This window comes from Amblyomma mixtum, chromosome 3 (assembly GCF_055824585.1).
Source record: "Amblyomma mixtum isolate Tamu chromosome 3, ASM5582458v1, whole genome shotgun sequence".
Taxonomy (NCBI): Eukaryota; Metazoa; Arthropoda; class Arachnida; order Ixodida; family Ixodidae; genus Amblyomma; species Amblyomma mixtum.
The window spans coordinates 187,908,503-187,917,193 of record NC_143014.1 but is presented as its reverse complement, the minus strand read 5'-3'; the positions used below and the strand labels follow the sequence as shown (position 1 = coordinate 187,917,193).

The following is an 8,691-nucleotide window of genomic DNA, read 5'->3' as shown; positions in this document are numbered from 1 at the left end:
CGCACGCCACTCACTTACATGGACGTTGGCCGGGACCACGCCAACAGTAGGCATTATCCGGATTGCGGAAATAACGGGAGCCCAATTAACGGGGTGTTGCTGTAGTTGTGTCTTCCCAGTGCTCACCTGAGGGGCACAAACTTGGAGGACAAGAAAAAAATTTTCTACTTAAATTGAGGACAGCGCAGCGAGCTATGAGAAAGCAAATGACCGGGGAAACATAATGAGACAGGAGAGAGCACAGCGGGTTAGGGAATGATTGCAAATCAATGATATCCTAGCTGAGATCTACATAAGGAGGAAATGAGCATGGGAAGTACTGTCGCGATAAAAAGTTTACGGGCCGCGAGTGAGCGGGAAAAAAAATTGGCGCAGTCACGTAATCCAGTCACCTAAGTCTATCCGCTGGTAACAATAACTCGTGACTCGGTCGAGAGACAGAGCTAGAGCAAACCTTTTTCCAAAAACTCGCGCCCCGTAAAATTTTTTTCGCGATGGTACATGTAACGTGCAGCGAGCAGATAATCGATGGTCCCTTAGGGTAACGGATGTATCTAAAAAGGAAGACAGTCTGTCGCTCTGTCTGTCTGTCTGTCTGTCTGAAAAACTTTGTTATTGTTGCATACTAGGGAGGGAGTTTGAGGTATCCCAGAAAGGGCCATCTCTCACAACCACTAGGTGCGCTCCTCAGTACAGGAGCCCATTGGCGACCGCTGCGGCTCGGGCGCGCTCGACCAGGGCCTTCTGGCTCACCAGGTCGGAGCAGCCGAGCAGGGCTGCCTCCCAGTCCTCCCGGGTGGGGTTGGGTTTTGGGGTGAGGTTCAGGGTTGACTGGCATGCCCATACTATGTGGAAGATGACCGAATACTTTTCCGCACAGTACGGACACTTTCATGTACATGCAGGATCAAAGTGCTTTAAAACTGCCGGGCACAGCAGTGTTTTCGTGTAAAGACGGAGTAGTGTGCGTTCCTCCGTCTTTGTAAGGCCCCTATAGGGCTTAGGATAAATTGCATGGCCAGATTGGTATAATTCAGTAATTTGTCGAAAAGTGATGGCCGGGTTGGGTTCAGGATCCGTTTCGCAAGGGTCTGAAGGCGTTGCCCGGAGAGTGAGCGCGCGGGAGGCGGCATCTGCCGTTTCATTGCCTTTGAGGCCCATGTGAGCAGGAGCCCATACGATCGTTCGAGACGCGGGGGCCCCGAGGTAGTCGCTATTTTGAAAGATACGATACGCAAAGAAAGGAATGTATCCCTGTTGAACATTTCTGCAGGCCCGTCTCGAGTCGGTAATGATGACTCGCGAGTCCTGGTCTGCGGCGGCTAGCGCAATGGCGACCTCCTCTTGAGCTCGGAACGTTAGGCCGTTCACCACGACGTTTTGCTGGACGACTGCGGCCGTGTACCACCCCCCATGGTGAGGGCCGGAGGCGTCCACGTAGAAGATTGGGTGTTTGTTTCCATAGTGGCGGGTCAGTGCCTCCGTCCGCGCAAGGCGCCTGCCATTGTGGTCGTCACGCGTCATGTTGGCCGGAAGAGGACGCACCTGTAGGGCGTATCTCCAAACTTCGGGGATGCGTACGCGCTCTTCCGTCAGTGTTAAGGCCCATCTCCATGGACACATCCGAGGCGCACCAGCGCAGCGCCTACGCGCCCAGCGCCGCGCCGCGACAGGCGTCGGAAAACATGCACAACTCGATGGCCTGTCGCCTCGTGACGCTGGTGATCGCGCTCAGCTCGCGTTGCTGCATTGTTGCGAGACTCCTTACGCTGAAACCAACCGAAACAATCCGACTGCTACTTGAAGTCTTGACCTTTAGAAAGAAAAAAGACAAGTCATTGATTCAGTGAACTGAATGTTAGTTCGCGTATTAGTTTTTGAAACAAACAAACACATCCTCCGTCACTTATTTCCAAGTATTCGTCATAATCTGCAGCGCCATCGACATTAAATTCCGCGGAAAAGCTTTCCCGCGAATTTCGAGGTCGTCTGTGTTTCTGCTAGCTCGTCTCTGTCCGTCCCTATCAATAATGCCGGCAGTGTCCGCACGGAGACGAGTTTTGCTGCTCATGATAAGAGCAGCAGTTCTTCTCATTATGGGGAAGAGGCAGAAGCGGCTCCAGCGAAGACGACCACGCTGGTGGGTGCGGCCTGTGTTTGCGGCGCGCAGGCAGGAAGGCCTCTATCACACAGCGGTAAGTATACCTTCATTCCTTTGAGTGGAAAACCTAAATGCAGAGTATTAGAAAAGCTCGAATTGTAGGCTGCGACTAGAGTGATTCCGCCGAGAGGGAACAAAAACTACTGCATTTCCGACCGGACATAATAAAAATGGCTTCAGTTGCGCCAGCATAGAACACTTTCACCAGCTGGAAAAAGAAAGCCACGAAGCAGTAAATATCGGCACGTTTAGGGATCGTGCGTACCTTTAAGTGCGGACTGAATTTTAGCAGTAGTTGCATTGTTACCTCTGGGCAGAGTGCTCAAAGCTAAAAATGCTATGAATACTATGAATACAGGCGATGAATACTGTTTATGAGATGAGACAAAAAGTTGTGATTATGTAAGACCTTATTTTCATTTCATTTCCTCTTTATTTCCTTTCCTTTCGAAAAGGTAGGAGCCGGGACTAAAAGCTGTAAAAAGAGCTTGACAGGGGCCCCGGCCCCCTACATGGTGGCATTGCAGCGTGTCGGAAACAGCATCACTATAACAAAGGAAAAATAAATACAGATACATATTAAAAAGGCAATATAGTTCAAGCGCAAGAAATAAATACAAATTCAACATTGCAAGGCAACAACAGTTTGTAACGCTTCATACACAGAAAAAAAAGAAAAACAAAGAAAAAAACAGATGAAGTACAATGTGTTGGACATTCTGGACACAGTATGTAACAAATTGAAGCAACAGTAAATTTCTACAAGGGACATGTGTACAATAACTACAGCAGAGAAAACGCCTCACATTACAAGATCTAAGAAAACTATAATAATTTGTGCCGACAGAACTGACTGATGGTATGTTTAGGTTCATATGCTGGATCGAAATTCGACAACTCTAAACTATTGAGTAATGTGGGAGTAATATATTTCAAAGGTTGCGTATGGTATGAGGTGCGAGGTGTAGGTACAAGCCATTTTTCCTTGTGCCTTGTAAGGCGAGGTCTGGCGTTTTCTTGTAGTTGGGCTAAATATATTAAAAAATTACTTTTTTCTTTCACAAAAGATTTATATATTAGCATTAACCTATAGTTATATAGGCAAAACACTGGGAGAACATTATATTTCTCGAAAAGGGGGGGCCGAGTGATGCAAAAAAGACACATTAGCGATATACCGAACAGCTTTTTTTTATGTAAGTGCAGTTTTTTTAAGTCTATGTGTGGATGTGTAGTCGGGCTAATAGGCGGTGTCCCGACGGCGTCTTTGAAAGTCTTGTGTATTGATTGGTCAAGTGTGCCTCCCGGAGCTCCGCGAAAGTGTTTACCATCCCCAGGCCCATGAGGCGCTGGTTAGACTTGTTCACCGGGAGATCGAGGGCACGCTTGTACATCTTTCTGAGAATCACCTCGAGGGCGTTCTCGTCAGTCTTGCGCAGGTGAAGGTAAGGAGTCGAGTAGAGTACTCGACTGGTCACGAAAGCATGCGCCAGCCGCAAGGCGTCTTTGCACCGCAACCCCCCGCGTTTGTTGGAAACCCGGCGGACCATCCGGCCAACCTGGTCCCCCACCTTGCGCAGTTTGGCTGGTGTTGTATGAACCCGTCGATGTTTGTGGATAAAGAGACCAAGTATTCTAATCTCATCGTGTTCGTGTATCGTGCCACTGGCCAAAGATAGTTCAATTTGCACTTAGGCGACGGGCGAATGTGCACAAATTCGGATTTGGACGGGGAGCATTGAAGGCCACAGCGGCGGGCGTAGGCGTCCACGATCTTCGCCGCTTTTGCAGGTTGGCTTCAATGTCTCCAACCGGTCCTGCTTGGCCCAGGTGGTTATGTCGTCAGCATACAGAGCATGCTGGACGCCTTCGACCTGCGCCAGCTGAGCCGGGAGTTTCATCATGGCCAAATTGAAAAGTAACGGCGAAGGGACCGCGCCCTGTGGTGTTCCTCTCGTTCCCATTTGATAGGGGCCGTGTTCTTCGTCTTGAATTCGGATGAGAGATTGTCGATCCGAGAGAAATTGCTTCATATATACTGAAAGGTGTTATGTCCACAGTTGGTCTGGGAGAGATGTTGCAGGATAATTTCATGTGTGACGTTGTCGAAAGCACCCTTCAAGTCTAGGGCGAGTACTGCTTTATCGTTGAAGGGGTATTCGACAGGGTTCAATATTTTTCGATCGAGTTGAAGCAGAACATCCTGCGCAGACCGATGCGGGCGGAAACCGAACATGGTGTCTGCGAATGCATTTTGGTTTTCCAGAAAACCAGACAGCCTGTCCCGCATCATGGTCTCCATCAGCTTTCCCGCACAAGACGTGAGGGAGATGGGGCGGAGGTTGTCTGTGTTTATGGCTTTGCCGGCTTTGGGAATGAAAGTTACCAGGGCGGTCTTCCATTCTATCGGGAGGGTTGCCTCACGAAGCCAGATTGAGTTGATGAAAGCGAGGAGGGTTTCGTAGGCGGAGTCGGAAAGATTGGCAAGCAGTTTCACAGTTATCTTGTCCCGGCCCGGTATCGTTCCTCGTTTCATTTTAGCCAGGGCCGCCTTCAGGTCGTGCAGCTGGAACGGCTGATCCAGCTCCGCATTCTCTGAACCTGCACGAGTACGCGGGCCCTCGGGGGTCCTGTTGTGTTCAAAGATACTGGTCGCGAAATTTGCACGCTAATTTTGAAGTATTTCCATCGAAACTATGAATAGCTCATTGGAGATGTTTTTGTGTCTCGGCGCGAGTTTGAGTCGGGTCAATTAGGGCGCGGAAGAGGCGCCACGTGCCCCGGCTAGACATTTGTCTGGCCGCCGTGTTACAGCGGTTCACCCAGTTCGAGTCGGCGAGTTGGGCCGATTACTCTGCCGCTCGCTGAGTGAGCTCGGCGATATGAATTTTAAGCTTTCTATTATGTTTTTGGCGGCGCCATCAGCGGACAAGGCTGTGCCGCGCCTCCCAGAGGTGCAGAAGGTGGTTGTCCACTTCCGGCGTTGCCTCCGAGAGTTGAATTAGAGTTGAGGAGTTTTTTTTCGAAATGAGCCAAATCCACAAACCGAAAGTAACACAACCCCAACTGTAGTGGCAAGCTAAGCCAGTTAACTTTCCTTTAAAAAACAGATCAGAACAAAATGGGTCAAATCACACCAAGAATCACACCAACTGAGCTAGCCCGCAGATCACGTTTCAAATCGAAAACGAGCCAAATCCTTCCACTGCGTGGATCAAAATGAGCCAAATCCGTTCAACCAATAGGAGACTGACCCGGAGACCACGTGATTCAGCCATTATGGCAGCCTCCTTGTAGGCTCGTGCCGGTGGAGCTCGTGCGTCATAGCGCGGACTGCGAGGTCTGTTTCGCGCGCTCCTTTGTTTTTTCAAGACTTTTGCTTTGACGGACTTAGTTCCGCATGGATTGCGACGGGTATGAAGAGGTCGGTGAACGTTCCCTGGAAGGCGTACTGTATGGAAGTAATGAGATCAACGTCCAACCTGCCTTTCAAGATTACTGAAACGAAGGTTTTTTACATTCAGAGAAATGTGACAGGCCGAAGCCCTCAAATTAGAGCCCAACCCCACTACAGGGTTTCGGTGTCTAATTTTGTATCGGTCCTAAAGAGGGGAAAGACCCTTGTACAAACACCGAAACAGTGCGAGCTGTATGCACACCACCTCAACAAACTAAAGGTGAGAGACGTGACCAACCTTCTGGTGACTCACTTTGGTGTGTCATGGAAAGAAAACGAAGAACTTGCGTATTTTGAGGCTGCCTTTCGTCGCTGTCAAGAAGAGGAGCCCATGGCAGATTGCGAAGAAGGCTGCTTATGCTGCCAGGAAGACAGGCCTGCTATCCATGTATGAGTGTAAAGCGGGTGACGCATACTTGTAATTTTTTTTCTGCTGAAGTCACAGCACAAGCATTTTTCCATATTGTTTTGAATGTAACCTGAAACATACTGCAGTAATAATAAAGTTTGTGGGAATCTGGCTTTCCGCCGTCGCCTTTGCGCGGCTGTGCCGGCCTACCGCGTCGTTTCTCCTCTTTCCCTTGCTCCCGCCTCAGGCGGTGGAGAGGCGGCTGGGTGACTAATCACTGTCATTTAGCCACAGCTCCGCCCCGGCTCCCCAAGGGCCTTTGCCATTGGCGCCTTTTGGCGGGAATTCGGGACCCCGCTTTGGGCGGCCGCGCGCCGCGCGACCGTCCGAGCGGGGCCCCGAGAGAGAGATCCCTCCGAGACAGCGTAAGGTGCGTACGTTACTGTTTGTCCGTGCCGGCTTTGCCGCTCGGACCAGTGCTTACTCGAGCTCGCCCGCACGTGTCCTCGGACCTGCAGCGGCTCGAGCCTGTCCAGCGGGGTCCAGCGACCTCTGACAGGCGTACCTTGCGTTGAATGCCCACTCTCTCTCGCAACCGGCCCAACGGTCGACACGAGAGAGAGATCACAGCACTGCCGCGGGGACATTCTCCTGCAGCGGCGTGCTAGCGGTGCGCATTACTCGAGTCGCTTCGTGCGCGCAGCGGAGCCTTGCTCCTCGCGCGCCCCCGGGACGGGGTGACTATTGAGTGTGTGTGTATCAGCTGGAGGACGATGTGAATAAACGTCTCCTTTGTGAACTTGGAGGCCTATTTCTTTGCGGCGAATCGCTCTCCTCCCAGCGGAGGTTGAGTGCGCCGCATCGGTGTCCCAGTGGTGTGTGGTGACGGCTGATCAGGGCCCTTGGCTCGCGCGAAGCTCGAACCCGCGGTGGGTGGTGGCCTGTGTCCACCTAGAAACCCACAACTGGCGCCCAACGTATGTGGGAATCTGGCTTTCCGCCGTCGCCTTTGCGCGGCTAGCCGGCCTCCCGCGTTGTTTCTCCTCTTTTCCTTGCTCCCGCCTCAGGCGGTGGAGAGGCGGCTGGGTGACTAATCACTGTCATTTAGCCACAGCTCCGCCCCGGCTCCCCAAGGGCCTTTGCCATTGGCGCCTTTTGGCGGGAATTCGGGACCCCGCTTTGGGCGGCCGCGCGCCGCGCGACCGTCCGAGCGGGGCCCAGAGAGAGAGATCCCTCCGAGACAGCGAAAGGTGCGTACGTTACTGTTTGTCCCTGCCGGCCTTTGCCGCTCGGACCAGTGCTTACTCGAGCTCGCCCGCACGTGTCCTCTGACCTGCAGCGGCCCGAGCCTGTCCAGCGGGGTCCAGCGACCTCAGACAGGCGTACCTTGCGTTGATTGCCCACTCTCTCTCGCAACCGGCCCAACGGTCGACACGAGAGAGAGATCACAGCACTGCCGCGGGGACATTCTCCTGCAGCGGCGTGCTAGCGGCGCACATTGCTCGAGTCGCTTCGTGCGCGCAGCGGAGCCTTGCTCCTCGCGCGCCCCCGGGACGGGGTGACGATTGAGTGCGTGTGTACTGCTGAAGGACGACGTGAATAAACGTCTCCTTTGTGAACTTGGAGGCCTATTTCTTTGCGGCGAATCGCTCTCCTCCCAGCGGAGGTTGAGTGCGCCGCATCGGTGTCCCAGTGGTGTGTGGTGACGGCTGATCGGGGCCCTTGGCTCGCGCGAAGCTCGAACCCGCGGTGGGTGGTGGCCTGTGTCCACCTAGAAACCCACAAGTTTCGAGAAGAAAGCTGGGTCGAATCTAATGCTTCGCTTCGATATGAGCCAAATTCAATGTTTCCATTGTTGTATAGGCCAAACTATGCACGTAAATTTTTGGAGATTAATGCTGTTCGACTGCTCTATCTGCCCCATAAAACTTGTGAGGTACTAGGTTGAATAGCAGCGCGTTCCTTTCAGACAAGAATTTATGGCCTTGTTCTAAGTTTCTGTTTTGGTGGATCTGGCTCATTTCGAAAAAAAACTTCAGTTTCCGTCGAACGAAGGTGTGTAACCAATCCTGTGTCCATGCGTGGTATCCTTGTTCGTGGATAGAGGCCGAATTGACGTAGCTTTGCCGGAATTTATTCCAGTCAGGGAGCCGGGCTTGTGCATGGGGTCTTGCCAATGGTTTAATCCTTACGGTGGTATTGACAAGGCAGTGGTCGCTACCGAGGGTTTCCTCCGTGTTGGCCGACTCTGCGTGTGTAATGTTCTTGGTAAAGGTAAGGTCCGGACACGTATCCCGGGTCACGTAGTTACCCATCCGCGTTGGATATGCAGGGTCGGTGTGGAGAGTCAGGCCCAGCGTGGACGCGAGTTCCGCTAGTTTGCGTCCTCGCTTCTCCTCACGCACGTAACCCAAAGCGTACTGCATTGAAATCGCCCACAATTACAAGGGGGTCCCTGCCCGCAGCCTTTAGAGCGCGGCTAAAGAGTGCTGCGAACGTTACATTTTTGAGTCTGGGAGAACAGTAGGTGTTGAGTACATGGAGTGGTGCATCGCGTTTCTTGAGCGGAAGGAGTGTCACCATCACGTACGAGTATTCAGTGCGAAGTTCCAAGTCGACTAGATTAGCTGTATATTTTTTATGCACACAGACGCACGAAGAGGGGTCCTGCTGAAAGGTGATGTAATTTGTAAGGGTTGTGCCGTTCCCTGGCTCCTGGAGGGC

At 52.2% G+C, this 8,691-nt stretch overlaps 1 pseudogene; it reads right to left on the bottom strand.

The window, feature by feature from the left end:
• Positions 1–509: 509 nt before the first annotated feature.
• Positions 510–7,648, bottom strand: LOC149353023 (uncharacterized; annotated as a pseudogene).
• Positions 7,649–8,691: the final 1,043 nt, after the last annotated feature.